The sequence below is a fragment of the Sturnira hondurensis genome, unplaced genomic scaffold (genome assembly GCF_014824575.4).
Source record: "Sturnira hondurensis isolate 20B ecotype Veracruz unplaced genomic scaffold, ASM1482457v3 Scaffold0005279, whole genome shotgun sequence".
Taxonomy (NCBI): Eukaryota; Metazoa; Chordata; class Mammalia; order Chiroptera; family Phyllostomidae; genus Sturnira; species Sturnira hondurensis.
The window spans coordinates 6,031,600-6,049,693 of NW_028077910.1; the positions used below are offsets into that span (position 1 = coordinate 6,031,600).

An 18,094-nucleotide genomic window follows, 5' to 3' on the forward strand; every position below is an offset into this window, starting at 1 on the left:
GGACCATTGTGCAATTTTTTCTAGTATAATTTTACTTTTGATAAGTTATAGTAGAAAGAAGGGGTGATGCTAGATCTTTAAGTTAAGACCCTGGATATCAAACTACCTGAATATCAGAGACCTGGCTGTGTTTAAGACATACTTCGTTCTGTGTTCAGTGCTTAGGGAGACAGCAGGAAGGGTAGTCAACTTAAATTAATAGGGTTTAGGGATTATTTTGAAGGTGGGAATTTCTGCTAGTTTATTTTTTCTTATGTTTTTCTGCATATTAATATTTTAAAGATCATTTCCTTATATTAAAAAATATTCCTGGAGAGAAAAAAATGAGAATAAGACATACCCAAATTTAGTACTAGGTTAGCATCACCCATACGAGCACTCTATTTAAATTGGTGGTTCTAGGAATGATTTTAATTTCCTCAAATATTATAGTTTATAAATTTAAGATTTCTTTTGAAAAAAATAATTTTTATAATAAAAATTAAAATAGATTAGGAGTGACAGGCCAGAGTTGAGGCAAGATCAATTTTTGTAAAGAAGAGGATACCTTTACTTTGGAGAACAATTATTTTGCTGTGTTTATGCATTATTGTAGGAAACTCTCTTTCGATTTTTATACATCAGGTTGAAATTTAGATGTTATAGCTATTGAAATTATAAATAAGATAGTTTATTTAAAAAGGGGTGTGGGATGAAGCTCATTTAAATGCTTGAAGCATTGGTCCAGGACAGACACTCTTACAGATTGCCAGTGGGTTGTGGTAACGCTCCCTTGGTCTAAGAGCAGTTGATAATGTTTAGAAAGGGGCAAGTCACAGTGAAACAGTCCTTAGAAGAGATGGTCCAACTGGAATAATGAGGATGGAAGGGAACCTGAGAGAGTTGGCTTTATTCTTTCCCTTCCTCATCTTGTAGATGAGGCCCTTTGGGATCTTTTGAGGTCTTCTGACTTCCCCCACCCATTGCTGCTATTTTTAATATTCCATTCTGTTCATTTGCAAACAGTTTAGTAATGATGAATGAGATTATATTTCTATTTTTCCTGGGTTGGTGAAAATCAAAAGCTAAGTCCATTCAGCACTTACTTAAGGACATTTGAGAAAGATCCTAAAGGCCTATTACTACTTCCATGGACAGCTTTCAGGCATGGTTTGTATTCTCATCGTTGTGGTGTGAACGTTTTGTTCTTAGATACAGGCTTATTCATTGCACATCTGGTTTCCGTGTTTGCTCTGGAAGACAGCAGCCCCACAAGTGAGTAAAGATCACTGATACTGCACCCTGGACATTATTCTTTGACAGCTTTATTGATAGTATGTAACTTACATGTTGCAAAGTTGATCCCTTTAAAGTGTATAATTCAGTGGCTTTTAGTGTATTGATAAAGTTGTGTAACCATCAACATAATGTCAATGTAGAACATTTCTTTCCTTTTAAAAAATTTTAAAATGTTATTCAATTACAGTTTGCATTCAGTATTATTGGGTTGGGTATGAAGTCCGTTACGTTTTTTCTTTTCGTGCAGTGTCTCTAGAAGTGCTTAGTTGTCTTTTTTTAAGATTTTATTTATTTATCTTTAGAGAGGAAGGGAAGGACAGAAGGAGAGAAGTCTCAATGTATGGTTGCCTCTCGTGCATCCCCTGCTGGGAACTGGCCTGCAACCTAGGCATGTGCCTTGACTAGGAATCGAACCGCGATCAAGTGGTTCGCAGGCCCGCACTCAATCCACTGAGCTACACCAGCCAGGGCTGTCTTTTAACTTCATTCAAAACAATTTTATTAGACTGTATTGTGACAGCTGTCATATCAGTGTGCATTTAAAAAAATCAAAATTGGTGGTTTTTTGTGCAGCCATCTTAATATTAAAGATGGAAGAAGATATAACATTTTTCACATCTTATGTTGTTTTTCAACAAAGGTAAAACACACAACTGAAATGCAAAAAATAAATTTGCTCAGTGTGTGGAGAAGGTGCTGTGACTGTTCAAACATGTCAAAAGTGGTTTATGAAGTTTCCAATTCTGTCTCTGTTCTTCTTGTTTGTTCAGTTGTTTTTTATATTCAGTTGTTGATATTCAGTATTTTTTGCCATTTGGTTGTTCCTACTTTTGCTCTTCTTTTAAATAAGTCCCTTTAACAGTCCACATAATAATGATTTGGTGATGATGAACTCCTTTAGTTTTTCCTTGTTTGTGAAGCTCTTTATCTGCCTGCCCTTCGATTCTAGATGGTATCTTTGCTGGGTAGAGCAATCTTGGTTGTAGGACCCTGCTTTTCATGACTTCGAACATTTCTTGCCAGTCCTTTCTAGCCTGCAAAGTTTCTTTTGAGAAATGAGCTGTGAATCTTTTGGGAACTCCCCTGTAGGTAACTAACTTCCCTTGCTGCTTTTAAGATTCTCTCTTTATCTTTAACCTTTGGCATTTTAATAATGATGTGTCTTGGACTGGGCCTCTTTGCATCCATCTTATGTGGGACTCTCTGTGCTTCCTGGACTTGCATGTCTATTTCCTTCGCCAGGTTAAGGAAGTTTTCTTTCACTATTTTTTTCAAATAGATTTCCAATTTCTTGCTCTTTTTTTCTTCTGGCACCCCTATGATACAAATGTTGGGCCTCTTGAAGTTGTCCCAGAGGCAGCTTATACTATCCTCATTTTTTTGGATTCATTTTTCTTCTTTTTGTTCTGATTGGTTGTTTTTTATTTCTTTAAGTTCCCAATCATTGATTTGATTCTCAGCTTTATCCATTCTACTGTTGTTCCCCTATAAATTGTTCTTTATTTTAGTTACTGTATCCCTTTGTTTCTAACTGTATCTTTTTTATGCTATTGAGGTCCTCACTGAATTCCTTGTGCATCGTTATAACCAGTGTTTTGACCTCTGCATCTGATAGATTGCTTACCTCCATTTCATTTAGCTCTTTTTCTGGAGTTTTGATCTGTTCTTTCATTTGGGCCATGTTTTTGTGTCTCCTTGTTCTGGCAGCCTCCCTGTGTTTGTTTCTACGTATTAGGTAGAGCTGCTGTGACTCCCTGTGTTGGTAGTGTGGCCTAATGTAGTAGGTGCCTTGTAGGGTCCAGTGGCACAGCCTCCCCTATCACCCAAGCTGGGTACTTGAGGTGCACCCTTCGTGTGGGCTGAGGAAACCCTCCTGTCGTAGTTGAGCCTTGGTTGCTGCTGACAGATCAATGGGAGGGATTTACCCAGGCCAGTCAGCTGGAAGAATTGGCTGTGACCATTTACCACCAACCTTCACTCTCTGTGGAGGATCAGCCGTGTAGGGGCAGGATGGTGGTGCTTTGGGGTGATCTGTAGGTGTCCACTGGATACACTGGTCCTGGGTTTTCCCAGTGGTGCAGGCTGAGGTCAACCCCCACCTGTATTTTGCCTGGTTTACCCTTCCTGAGTTATAACGCAATCTGAGATGGCTTCTACTTGTGCTGGGGTTGGAGATTCCCAGGTGAAGCCAAGCTGTGTGATTTTTGGCTGTCTGCTGCTAATGCCAGGCCTGGGGCTCACTAAGGCCAGCTGTTGCTTGTTTGAGGTGATTTAGGAAGTTGTGAATCAGGAGCCAAGACCTGCCACTCACATGGAAAAGCAGCTTGAGTGGATCTGTAAGTTGGGTGGAGTGGAGTCTCTGGGGATCTCCAAGACAGGTCAAACAGTGTCAGCCAGGTTGATGGATGACCTGAATGGTGCCAGGTCATTGTGCTCAGATATGGCACCAACCTCCTGGCTCTGTAGGGGGACGGTTCAGAAAAGGGACAATGGCCTCTGTTCACCTTGATGCCGGACACCTCAATTTCTCTTTGTATACCACTGGTACCTTTCAGACTAGACCTTGGAGGAGGTGAGTCTCAGTAGGTGAGTCTTCGTGTGGGTTCTTTAAGAGGAACTGCTTGGGCCTCCAGGAGGTTTCTTCCACCGACTCATTCCCCACTGGTTTTTGCAGCCAGAAGTCGTGGAGATTTGTCTTCCTGGCTCTGGAACCCTGGGGGCTGGGTGTTCTGGTGTGAGGCTGGGACTCACTCCCAAATTTTTATCCACCACATGTGGGTGAGGGACCAGCCTGTTCCTTGCCTGTGCCCCTCCTACCAGTCTGGATTAATGTGGTTTCTTTAATTCTGTAGTTGTCAGACTTCCATTCAATTTGATTTCTGACATTCCTGAGTGATGGTTGTTCTATATTTTAGTTGTAATTTTGATGTGGTTGTGTGAGGAGGTGAGCCATTTCTGCCTATGCCGGCATCTTGACTGGGAGCTGGAGTTCCTCTTTTTAAGATTCAAATAAAAATATTCAAATTAAAAAATTTATGGGGGTACATGCCAATTAATATGAGATTATTATAAACTATGTTGCAAAATTGTTAGGTTAGACCACTGCTTAATGCATTATTGACTTTTCCAAGACTCAATTTCCTTGTGAGTAAAATGGGGATTATAATACTAGCACTTACCTTGTAGGGCTCTTACGAGAATTAATGAAATAATGTATGTAAAAGATCTACCACAGTGCTTGGTGCTTAGTAAGTGTTAAATGAGTGTTAGCTCTTGTTATTAGTGTCACTTTAAAAAAAACTAGAATGTTATTTCATTTTTTAAAAATTCATTTAATTACTGTTCAAGTACAGTTTTCTGTCTTTTACTCCCATCCCAGCCCACCACCCCCCAGTGTTATTTCATTTTTTTATTATTGTATATAGGCCCTATTAAAGATCGGAGTTGGCTTGCAAGAATATTTGCATTCATTAAACACACACACATGCACACACTCACAGGAATAAAACAAAACTAGGTATGATAAAGTTAGTAGAAAAATAATATCAGAGGAATGGACAATAACAATAGTAATGATAGCTAACATTTATGTAGCAGGCTTTCAATATACATTTCCTTAGTGTCTTTGCTGGCAAGGTGAGGGAAAAATGCCAGATCAGAGATGGGCAGAAATAATCCAATGAGAGCCCCAGGCTGGGGATGGGGGGCAGCTTTGATAGTCTGTAGTCCACCTTCCTACCCCATGCAGGAGACATGGCCACAGAGGACAGCTGGTGTGGTGTTGGAACTCACAGTGTGCAGGCAAGTTCATAGCTCCCAATATGTACAGCTACTATTTATTAAGCAGTTACTATGAACTCAGAATTAGAACCCAAACTGACTCTAAAACTATATAATTATGATGTAAACTTGCTCACTCAAAGCCAGTCGTTTCCTTATTTAATAGCGCTGTTTTCTGGAATGCTCTCACACGTAGGAAACTGAATGCACAGTCTCGGAGGTCCCCCTCCTCCCTGGATGCTCACAGTCTCTTCCACATGAGAGGGGCAGTGCCCAGACAGATGGTCCCCAGGTATCTGATGACGATCACTGCGGCCTTCACTCTACTTTGCTCCCTGGCTTAGACATCAGGGTTAGGGTTTATTACTCTTTAGATTACATAGTCCAAGATGCCATAGCTGTTTCTTTTTCCTAGAATGTGCTTCTGAGTGTGCTCAGTGGACTCCTGTGTGGTCTTCAAGATTCCTTTCCAATGTGTTTTTCCAGCAGCCACCTCTCCCAGTCCCCAGATGGAGCGCTGCCTCCTCGCCTCCCCCCCCATCCCAGCCTTCCCTTCACACTCTGAGAACTGACTGTGAGCAGCCCGTTTCCTCCCCTGGACCCCGTCCTAGCACCTGATACAAGGTCAGTGCAGAGTGGAAGTGAGAACTTTGATCTTATGTCATGTGGATTCCTAACTGTATCTGGTTCTACAGAGGTAGCGATCATAAGAAATTCTTTGGACAATAGTTGTGGTAAGCTTTGATTAACTGAGGACCAGAAGTAGCATCAGCTGGGGAATAAGACAGTGGTGAAGGCCTTCTGCTCTGTCACTGTGACACTCATTTTGACTTGTTAAAACCGTCCGCTCATTGCCCAGTGTAAGTAAGCAAGGTACTAGTTTGTGGGACAAGGCTGATACCCACCACCTTTGCTCAGAGAGATTTAGATAAATTGATGATAACATTGACAGTGTGATTGAATCACAAAGTTCACATCAAGCTTAGTATCAGTATTCAAGTGAATGCTGATAAGAAGATACAGTCCAAAGTTATGCTTTCACTCTAATCTGAGATCTTACCAGTTTTTCCCTGAGTATGGGTAGAGGTTTTTCCTTAATGCATAGGTTCAAGGATAATATTTTTTAGTAGTATCTCATTGTGATTTTATTTCCTGTGGACAGAGCATAACTGGGGCAACGAGGGAGCTGGCCTACATGTGAAGAAAAGAATGATCTCTCACCAAGAGTTTGCTGTAATTCATAAAACTGGTCTGCATCTTTTTTAAAAAAGATTTTGTTCTTATTTTTAGAGAGGGGAAGGGAGGGAGGAAGAAAGGGAGAGAAACACCGATGTGTGGTTGCCTCTCACACACCCCCTACTGGGGACCTGGCCTGCAACCCAGGTATGGGCCCTAGACTGGGAATTGAACTGGTGACTCTTTGGTTCTTGCAGGCCAGCACTCAGTCCACTGAGCCACACCATCCAGGGCTGGTCTGCATCTTCAGTGGGCTCATTAGACCCCAACTGGAACATTCTACATGGGGTAGGTCAGGCATGCTGGTGGTGGTAGCTGTCTCAGGACTTGCAAAGTGCCTACTCTGAAGGCCAGACTTCATCCTTCTTCACTCCATGGCCCCTAGAGACACTGCCTCTTGCTACCTGAGGTTGAATTTGTCAGTCTTCAACATCCAAACTGAGTCTTGCCTTCCATGTGAGTTGTTACAATACCAGACCGCCCAGGAAATTCGTCATCTTCTCCCTTTCCTTTTTGCCAGGTGCTAGCTTTTCCCTTCCATCAGCCTGTGCTAATGGAGGCCTAGGGGCACCCGTACTCTGAGTGGCCCCCAGAGGTCCAGCCCAGGTCTGCAGGAGGAAGAGTCAGGCGTGGAGTTCTAGAGTTGAGGTGGACACAGGGTGGAGTTCGGGAGACAGGAGGGAAGCCTTTCTGGAGAGTGCCAGACTCGTGCTGTCCAGGCTCTGATTGCGTGCTCCCTGTTTGGGGGAGCTCACCATGTCCCAGGCTTCGTTCACTCCTAGAGAGCTCAGCGTGTTAGAAAGCTGTCCCTAAGGCGTGGCCCCTCTAGAACACCCATCCCTGTGTTCCAGCTCTAGCCCCCGGAACTGCAGGGGACACTTCGACTGACACCCCTAGGTCTTGGGGTGTTTGAAAGGCCCCTCATTTTGGTTTGGCCTAAAAACTCCAGATTTTTCTCCACCATTTCTCATAATGCATGTTTTCCAGACTCTTCTCCAACCTGGTCCTTATTCTCCGACTACCCAGAGTTTGCCTTGTTGCTCTGTGGTCCTCAGACTGAACGAGTGTAGACCGACTAGCGGGCTGGGGTTACTGGCTGCTTCCTGGCTGCTGTCCTTCTGACATTGTATCCCAAGGTGCATCAGATCTTTCAAAAATAATAGTATTAATACAAGTCACTTTTGAACAATTACTGTTTTCTAGGCAGTGCGTCAAAGTGCCTTATATATGTTATGTCATTTAATCTTTGTAACAATACTGAGTTGGGCATTGCTGTTACCTTGTTTCTAGGACACTGTTAATGGCAAGACACACCAATGAATTTCAGTTTTACAAGGCAAATACCGTCACATTAAAGGTAGACAAAAAGCACAACAGCCACGGCAGTTTCAGGAAAAGTTAGTATGTATGTGTTGGGGGAGGCGGGTAGAAAATACATCTTAGAATCGTGGCAATACGGTATCTTCATTCCACAGATGAGGAAACCGAGCCTGTGGAATTTAACTAACCTGCCACAGTCTGCAGAGGGGAGAACCGGGACCCACTCCCAGATCTAGGGGTTGCAGGGTGTGCTCCCACTGTTCACGCTGCTCCCACCCAAGGGGCCCTAGAGTGAGGTTAACTGGTTCATCCCAAATCCCCAAACCTTTCTCACAAAACAGCTATCAACCCAGGCAAGCAGCCTGTACTTGTGTGTTTAAACCTAAAGGCAGATGTCTGTCTACCTTTATTCTTGATAGTTAACTTTCTGCATGTCGCTTTCCCCATCTTTTTCTTAACTGAATCTATCGGGGTGGCATTGGTTCACAAAACCATACAGGTTTTGAGTAGACAACTCAATAAAATATCAGCACACTGCATCGTGTGCCCATCGCCCCAAGCAAAGTCTCTTTCTGTCCCCATTCCCCGCCTTGTCCACCTCTACCTACCGCCCATCCCCTTTCCCTCTCACTATCACCACTGCTGTCTGTGTCTGTACCAGCTCTGACACATACAAAGTCTGTCCAAAATGTATCCAGCCATGCAATATGAAAAATAGACTTTTATTAAAGAAGATACAAAATATAAGAAGCAATGTACATAGGACAATGACATCTCAGTCTTCTTCAAAGTAGGCACCTTGGGACCTCACATAGGTCTCCCAACTGCCATCCTTCGTATTTTCCTGAATCTCATTGATAGTTCGAAATCTTTCCCCTTTCAAAGGTGATTTTAGATTTGAAAATATAAAATCTTTTCTGGGAAAAGCCAGAAGGCGCAGGGCACTAAATCTGGGCTGAATCACTTCCGGGATTTGATGTTTTGCCAAAAAATTCTGCATGAGATGTGATGCCTGAGTAAGAACATTGTCGTGATGAAGCAGCTAATCACCAGTCACCCATAGCTGTGACCTTCTGAATGATCCAAATAGCTTCTGTGAAGACTTTTGGTCTTAATGCAAAATCTGATGCAGCTTCATTGCTCTGCTTGCTCAGTCATTTTGAACGTCACAGCCACACAGTACACATTCTCACTTAAGGACGTCTACTGCTCTCACTTACTGGTACAGAGGAGTCGTCATTGTTCACCCACATGCATTCCATTCCACTCTCCTTGGCTGCCAGGTTACATTGATGTCACACAAACCATTCTCATGACATTAACAATGGTTGAACTTTTCTGGACAGACCTCATATTATATATATATATTTTTTGCTTATACATGTAATATATATTATTTATATTATAATACCATATATAATATGTTATATATATATATATATATATATATATATATAGCTTAATCCCTTCACCTTCTTTCATCCAGCCCCCTAACATCCCTCCCCTCTGACAGCTGTCAGTCTGCTCCATGTATCCTTGTTTCTATTTCTATTTTGTTCATCAGTTTATTTTATTCATTAGATTTCACATATAAGTGAGATCATATGGTATTTCTCTTTCTCTGGCTGGCTTATTTTATTTAGTACAGTACTCTCCAAGTCCATCCATGCTGTTGTAAAGGGTAAGATTTTCTTCTTTTTTATGGTTGAGTAGTATTCCATTGTGTAAATGTACCTCAGCTTTTTTATCCAAGTGCCCATCTGGGCATTTGGGCTGTTTTTATATCTTGGCTATTGTAAATAGTGCTGCTATGAACATAGAGATACATATATTCATTTGTATTAGTGTTTCAGGATTCTTAGGATATATTCCCAGAAGCGGGATCACTGGGTCAAAAGGCAGTTCCATTTTTGATTTTTTGAGGAAACCCTATACTGTTTTTCGTAGTGGCTGCAATAGTCTGCATTCCCACCAACAGTGCACGAAGGCTGTCTTTTCTCCACATCCTCACCAACACTTGGTTTGTTGATTTTTTGATGATAGCCATTCTGACAGGTGTGAGATGATATCTCATTGTGGTTGTAATTTGCATTTCTCTGATGACTAGTGATGTTGAATATTTTTTCTTATGTCTATTGGCCATCTGTATGTCCTGTTTGGAGAAGTGTCTATTCAGATCCTTTGCCCATTTTTTAAACTGGGTTATTTTTCTTCCTGTTGTTGAGTTATATAAGTCCTTATATATTTTGGAAATCAGCCCCTTATCAGATGTATCATTGAGTTTTCTTTTCATTTTGTTGATAGTTTCTCTTGCTGTGCAAAAACTTTTTAGTTTGATGTAGTCCTATTTGTTTCTTTTTTCCTTTGTTTTCCTTGCCTGAGTAGATATCAGCAAAAACATTGCCGTGAGGGATATCTGACATTTTACTGCCTATGTTTTCTTCTAGGGTTTTTATGGTCTCGCCATAAAAGTTAAATTTGCCTTTTGCTTTCCCTTGTCTTTTAAGAGTGTTATTACCATATCAAAGACTATAAATGTTTTTGTGGCTCTACAAACATATTACTAAATTATTCTTGAAAGTGGTATATTCATCAATAATATCACCAGCAGGGAGATTGGTTTAGCACAGTCATTACGAGTTTTAAATGAAATCCGTTACTGGCCTCATTTGGAATGGGAATCTGTGGGAAACTCATGCATTCGATTCTCTCCTGGGACTCCTTGGGCCTCCTGAAGCCCCCATCCTGGGCTGACCCAGGCCTGTGGGTTGCTCTTTTATTGCTCCTTCATAGTTACTAGACGCCTCCCATTTCCATGGCCTTTGGACTCAGCTCTGAGTCAGAATCCTCGGGACCACACTGCCCTAGACTTCCTTCTGCTTCCAGCTTGCCCTCTGACTTTGAACAGGCTCATGTCATTCATTTTTTCCTTTATTGTCAAACCCAGAGTTATTTGATGCACTTTATAGGAAAATCTCTCAATCTGGAGGACAATTCATGGCAGTAACAGAATAAGTAGGTAGAGAATTAAAAGCAGGGTTTTTTTTTTTTTTGTTGTTGTTGTTGTTTTTAGTTCCTTTGTGGTTGAAGGCGAACCTTCTAATAGGGGTGACCAACCTTTTCGTATTTCTGGGCCACACTGGAAAAAGACTTGTCTTGGGCCACATGTTGAATACATTGCGACATGTAGTAACAAAAACATCTCATAAAGTTTTAAGTAAATGTAAGGCTTTGTGTTGGGCCACATTCACAACCATCCTGGGCCGAATGGGGCCCATTGGCTGCACGTTGGACACGCCTGTATCTGGATGATTAATGAGCAAGAAATACTCTAGTTGTTCTAGTTCCCCCTGGATGAAGACAGTGAGGAAGTAGGAAGTATCAAGAACGTATGATCGAAGGCTTTAAGGAGAGGAACCTGCCTGGTAGTTTTCAAATGTGAAATGATACAACTAAAGAAGAGAATTTCTACCCATATGCTATGCTGCTTTTAGCTCCAGGAAGTATAGAATTGCAACCAGGAAATAAATGTATTTTATTTTTAATTTTTAAAATGGGAATAAAGGAAAAAGTTAAATATACCTCTTACCTTCTACTGAGACCACTTTCAGTTACAGGCATGGCTTTTAAATGTGGAATTGCTGGGTTTCATAGCTCTGTTTAAACAGGTAAGAAAGACTGGGTAAAGGTTAAACTCTGCATTTTACTTTGGTGCTTCCTTAGATTCTGGCTCATAGAACAAGGTGACTCACGTGCCCTGTGAGAGGACAGTCATAGCCTGCACTTCTCGGCTAAAAATACAGGCCACTTTGACTCAAAATGTAGGTGTACCACTTGAAAGAGGACTGCAAACCCTATTGAAATAGCTCAAATTTAAGTTTACTTTAGTGTTGTATTGTGCTTTAAAAATGTGTTAATGTTCAAAAGGATAAAGTTACCTTGATAAGAAGTGACTCCTGGATCATGAATGAAGGTGGTAGAAATTATGGATCTTGAGTTTTCTCAGTCTATAGCATAGCTCTGCTCTTCACCTGATGAATGATTACTTGTCCAAGTCTTAATGTATTTTTATGTGCTTCATGATACATGCTTCTAAAGACATAGGTTTGGAAGTTCTAGCAGGGAGAGGAACTACAGGCAGACTCCCCATAGTTTCAGCTATTGCCTCTGTGATCCGTTCCCTAGGAGTGTTTACAGGTCCTTTATAGGTATATATGTATGCCATTATTCGGGTGAGGTGGGGTCCTGATATAGGCCTAGGAAGTTGGCTTTGTTCTTACTGAGTCTAACTCTTTGGTCATATTTTCCTTCTCAGACCTTCTTTCTTCTTGTCATTAAAGCAAATATATCATTTAGGGGCTAGTCTAAAACCAGTGCCTTTCAAACTGATGTCCATATGCATCTCCTGGGTTTCTTAGCAAAATGCAGAGCCTGATCCTGGGATGTGGCCAGGCTTCTGTAGTGCGTCAAGCTTCTCAAGGTGCTCCAGGTCCATGCGCCACACTTGGAGTAGCAAGGCCCTCAAGGTTTTTACTGCCCATGCTCCCAGGGAGACAGGTGCTAGGAAAAGGTGAGCAATAAAGCAAACGGAGGAGCCTCACATGTTCATTGATGGAGAGGCAGCAGTGTGCATTGATTGACTGAGAACCTGGACCTCAGAGTCCTCTCTCTGCCACCCAGCAGTTGATTCACATGGGTGCATTGCTCATCTCTCTAAACCTCAGTGTCCAAATTTGCGATATGCAGATAATAAAAAACCTACTTTATAAGGCTATTATGATGGAATGCTATCATGCATATAAAGTACTTAGTAAGTACTTGCTAAATGTTAGCTACAAAGTATTTATTGAATACCAACTGCATGCTTGGCACCTTAAGGTAGGTACATAAAGATCAAAGGCAACTTTTTAGTGTCAGCAGCAATTTAGTTGGTTTACGTGGAGGGGGGGATCCTTAGAGTTGAGATTAGATATAAAACTTAAAACTCCAGGGTTAGGACCCTTCCTGCCTAATTCTGTCTGTATGCTCTTTGGCTCTCATGATATGTAGTCAGTCTTACTTTGCAAACCTGGTTTCAGACAACTTAATTAAGTGAAACCCATGTGCTGAGTCACAGTGGATTTAATGTGTTCCATCCTCTGAAACCAAAGGTGAATTATGTTTGGTTTCTTGGATTTGTGTGAATTATCTCCGAGGATAGAAATCAAAGGATAGGTTTTTCTTTTGTTTCCTGTCAGTTGAATTGTTTTGCTTGATCAACCAAAACTAAGTGGTATCAGAGGATCAATTTCTGTTCTGCTGAATCAAATTCTAAGCACACACCTGCCTTCTGCTTTGGCATCTACCTCTTTTAAGTGATTTAGAAATGACTCTGCCTTTGTTTGATTTTCTGCTACAAACTAAAAATTGTTCACACTGACTGTTTTCCAACAAGCACCTGCACAAACGTGCGTGCCTGCTGGGAGCAGGGCTTTCCTCTCCCTGTCATTGGTACTTTTCCTTGGAACCCTGTCTTGAAAAGAAAATGATTACTGACCCAGAATTCATCTCTCCTTATCTAATTATTTCTCTAGTTATTAAGACGTGCATGCTTTGTTTTCTGAGCTTACGATAGTTCTTTGTGACACATACTTCTGTAATTTTTAAAAAACATATCAGTCTGGTGAAAACGCCCCAATGTGATGTTGTATTTGTGAAACCGTCTTCGCGGTGAGCAGTCTTCAGACGGAGAAAGCAGAGGCACTACAGCAAGGTTCAGCGTCAGCAGGGCTGACGGATGGCTTCCTGTACACGTCCCAACAGTGTGTGTTTTCCTTGGTTTTGGTCATAAGGAGCAGTTTGTGTACTTTTGTAATAAGAAATATAAATGTGATTTTTGCTGCTGTTATTCTTCTGTGGGAATGAGGAAAATTACCTGTTCTCCCTTTGAGTACTGATGTATGTTGATTGATTTTTTAATTTTTTACAACTCTGCTCATTATTCCTGTATCTTTGCAGATTTTTTTTTAAAAACAGCTTATTTGGGGTATCATTTACAAACTGTAAAATTTACCCACTTAAATTGAACAACTCAAAGGTTTTCGTATAGTCACAGAGTTGTCTTTGCAGGGTTTTGCCAGTACCTTTCTCTTATCTCCTTCCGCTGTGTATGCCCGAATCCCTCCACATTACCATTTATTTAATGATTTTTGTTACTAATTATAGTTTTTGGTAAATATGGGTGCTATAAAAATGATTTCTTAGAAGCTACTGACTTAAAGCTCTTCCTGATTACACTGTGGTTTTTCATTAACTTTATATTAATGCTTTTTTAATGATGAATCAATAATCTGTCAACGACGCCATGTGTTTTTAAACCCGGTATGTTTCTCATTACTCTTCTGTCCTTCCTTCCCCCTCACCTTCCCCCTCTACAAATAGCCAGCTTAGCTTGTTGACCTGAAATATTGCATAGTTTCTCCAATGTGACAGACCTGAACTCTGAGGGTCGCATTAAGGCATTACTTCACTCAGCTGAAACTCCTCTGGGGGTCGTTGTTCATTGTAGTGAGTTTATGAAGAGAGCGGAGCCAGTTTTCTGTTTAAGATTTTATTCATTTATTTTTAGAGAGAGTGGAAGGGAGGGAGAGAGACATAGTTCAGTTGCCTCTTGCAAGCCCCTAACCTGAGACCTGGTCCCCAACCCAGGACCTGGTCCCCAACCCAGGCGTGTGCCCTGACTGGGAATTGAACTGGCAACCTTTTGGTTTGCACACTGGTGCTCAATCCACTGAGCACCAGGGCAGGGCAGCCAGGGCAGGGCAGCCCTGTATTCTTTTTTATTTGTGAAAGGACACTATTGTTTTGCAGGGTAGTAAGGAAATAACCAATTGAAAGTGATGTTACTTATTCCACAAAATCTTATTTTGGGCAACCGAACTTAGTGTTGTTGAATGCTTTGTAGCTCCAGGCCCCCAGCATCAAGAGCAGGGATGGGAGGTGGTGAATGGAGTCTCAGTTGAAATCGAAGCACCTTCACATCGCCTGCCCTGTACCCTGTACACAGCTATACTCCACTTGTTTGTTTCCTCAAACCTGCCATGGTTATAGAGAGAAATATAGTGGTCACACTGAAGAGATACTTAGAATTTGGCAGGACTTATTAATTGACTTTATAGATTTGGGGAAAGATAATTGCTAAGAATGAGTTCTAGGATTTGGTTTTTGAAGTTGGTTTCAACTCCTGCAGGAGGAAGGAAACACAGGAAGAGGAAATGTTTGGGGCTTTGGAAGATGATGAATTCTATTTTGAGCGTATCAAGTGCACCTAATGGGAAAGTTCACAGGCAGTTGGACATGTAGATCTGAAGCTTAGGGAAAAGAACAAGGGTGGAAATAGTTACTTGAAAGCCCAGGAGACACTAGTGACTGGACATGCAGAGATGGCCTCTGCCTTCAAGGAGCTCCGAGCCTCATAGGGGAGACAGAGGCCAAGTAGAAAGGAGTATACTCAATGGTGATATCACCTGTGAGCCTTAGAAACACCAAAGAAAGGAAACATCAGCACAGACTGTAACCATTAGAATGAGTGAGACCACCCTGACACGTGGGCAGAATGGGAAAGACTGATCTTCGGACCCTGAAGAATACCAGCATATAAATGTTGAGCAGAACAGCTTCAAAGGAAATTTCATCTCAGTGGCCGGTGAGGGAGTAGAAAAACTGGAAAAGTGTGGCAGCAGGAAATCCAAGAGAAGAAGCTCTTAAAAATGGAAGCAAGAGGTATGCAACAGAAAGGCTTTAGTGAGGTAATAATAGGGAGGTAGCCTTGAGGTTACAAGACATTCTGGTGGTTACGAACTTGGGAAAGCTGGTAGAGTGTGGAGGTGGAATCCAGCTGTGGTGGATTGAAGAATAAGGGAGGAGTGATCAACGATAAGGAGGAAGCAGACAACTTTCCTAAGAAATTGGCCTTGAAGTGGGGAGAGAGAGAGCTGGACAGGTTCATCTGAGGCCAGAGTCCATAAACACTAGTCCACACAGTAGAATGCTTTTTCTTCATTTACGTCTAGAAACCTGGGCATAGGAGCCAAGAAGGCAGATAATTGGATTAGCCCAGGATCGAGATTTTCCAGATGACTGCAACGGAAGGACAATGGGACATGCCAGTAGAGGTTTCAGCAAGAGAGGAATTAGGGTGACTGATCATGTGCTGTCTGCTGAATGAACAGGGGCCTGAGGCCTGGAGGGGCTGAGGCAGTATTAACAGCTCGCTGGAGATGCAGGAGTTGCTGCCTGTCAAAGGTGTTCTTGGATGAAAACCACGTTCATTGCTGCCCCACCAGATAGGATGGTGATTTCCTGGTTCTAATAATGAGTGACTCATGGGGAATGTAGCCATGTCATCATGAGCCCTATTTTGGGGATATTTAGTAGGTTTCGTGGGAGTCTGTGATTTATGTTCATGCATCCCACTGAGGAAAGGTAGAAGTGCCATTTCTGTTGTCCTGGCTATCTCATTTCCTTTTCTAGATTTACTTCTTTTGTTAAAATTAAGCAGAATTCATTTATGTTCTTTCTAACAAGTGTTTGGTTAGGCACAGGGCAAGTCGATTAGTTTCGAGATACCAGGTTTCTATGCAGAGAGTTTAATAGAGTGTTTTGTAATATTGACTAGGAAGAGAGGAGCTTACAGGGAGTGGAGAAAGGAGGGAACATGAAGTTCAAGGTGAGAATCTGAGTCTCAGATCTACCACTTATGCAGTATGACCCTGGGCAGACCTCTTAATCATTTTGAATCATTGCTTCTTCAACTGAAAAGAGGATTAAAAATAAAACAGTTTGCCCTGCAGGATTAGGAAGATCAAATAAAATGTATATGTGGAAAATGTTTTGTAATCTGGAAAGCATTATGCACATGTTCTCTTCTTTGCCCACACTGGGAGCCATTCTAAGTCTTATTCACATTTTCTTCATTTCGGTCCACAAACAGTGACTGAGAGCTCAGTAGTCACTAGGAACTAAGGACCCAGAGATGACCTCTCCCTTTGGTGAACTGCGAGTCTTCCAGAGGAGACAGAAGCCAAGTGGAATGGCATGTTCTCCATGAACTCACCTGGATGCTGTACAAACACTGAGCAGAGGCATCTATACCAGCTGGGAGGTCAGGGGCGGCTTTCTGGGAGGAGGTGACCCTGAGATGAATCTGAATGAATGATAGGAGTTAATTAGTCAGAGACGGAAATTGGAGGAAGACAAAGCTGAAAGGGAGCAGCCCGTTGGAAGGCTGAGAGGGCAGAGGATGGAGCAGGTTTGGTTCAGTCTAGCTCAGCAAAGAAGTATAATACCTTCTCTAAAGCTTGACTATGAAGTCACAGTGAGAGAGAGGTGAGAGGTAGAGGGGAACATACATGTAATTGACATGCTTGAGAATGTTTTAAACATAGTGAGAAAAAAACAGAAGAGCAGGAGAAGTTGATAAAGGAGTTGATTAATGGAGTGTTGAAAGGAGGGTTGGAAACACACAGATGTGAGACAGGAAAAGTGGGAGGAGGAGCCCTCTTCTCAGGTGTTTGGGGGAAAGGAGGCAAATACACAGGGTAAGGAGAGGAGTAATGAGAGAATTCCTTCCCTAAAGCCCCTCTTTTCATGGTGCAATAAAATGCATGAGGTCGTTCTGCATCCCCCGAGCCTAGCACGGTGCTCAGCAGCATGTGGTTGCTCAGTAAATACCTGTTGAATGATTTACCATCACCCAGAGTTGCTTGAGGAACCCCACAACGCAGCTCGACTGCAAAGCAAGCTGTCTTGCCAGGCTGGCTGATTCATACTGCCTCTCTCCAGTTCACTGAAGTTTGACTGGCTGTCTTTCAGTTTGCCCTTTCTTGTTAGCATTAATGCAGTCCAGATGTCACAATCAGGTGTCACTGGAATAGCTCTGTTCTTCAGCCACATTCATGAGAGTGGTGGTTTCTTGTGCAAGAACCAAGCTAGTTCTTTCCCAGTGAGGCTGGCAGCCTGTCCACACCTACTGAGCAGAGTCTGGCTGCCACTAAGACGAAAGTGGTTTATCCAGCCTGTCTGGTCATTCTTCTTACACATTCTGGATGTGGTTCAAAGCTGCCTTTTAAGGGAAAAAGGCAGCTCCTGAAGGAGACTTGTGTGAACATGCAGGGTACAGAAGAGTTCTAGTCTCACCTCTGCTTTCTCGGGGTGATCCTGGGCCTCTGTCTTTTCAGCACATTGAAGGGGGTTGAACCAAACGAGTACTGAGATTATCGTGTCGTATCCTGGTTTCATCAGCCTGAAGATGATATCCCCAGTTCTTACTCATGTCTGCCACAAAATGTGTGTGCCATACAGATGGATTGAATTGGATTGCATTGGCTTCTCTTCTCAGACATGCACACACCCATTGAAGAAAGTGTGATTTGCTTTCTTCACGTAATTAATTTCTTTTAGACAAATGCTAAAGACATGAGATAAATTGGAGTTGATTTCT

The 18,094-nt window shown here is 42.1% G+C and overlaps 1 protein-coding gene across 5 annotated transcripts in view; it reads left to right on the forward strand.

Annotated features, from left to right (window-relative positions):
* The window catches only part of PLD1 (phospholipase D1), a 183,466-nt gene that overhangs the window by 34,287 nt on the left and 131,085 nt on the right, over positions 1-18,094 (forward strand). The window contains exon 1 of one of the 5 annotated variants that reach the window (XM_037046524.1): positions 17,240-17,244. The exons of the other annotated variants lie outside the window; for them this stretch is intronic. The gene's annotated coding sequence lies outside the window, so the exon portion shown is untranslated. Of the gene's footprint in view, positions 1-17,239; positions 17,245-18,094 lie in introns of those variants that run through there. 5 annotated transcript variants of the gene reach the window in all.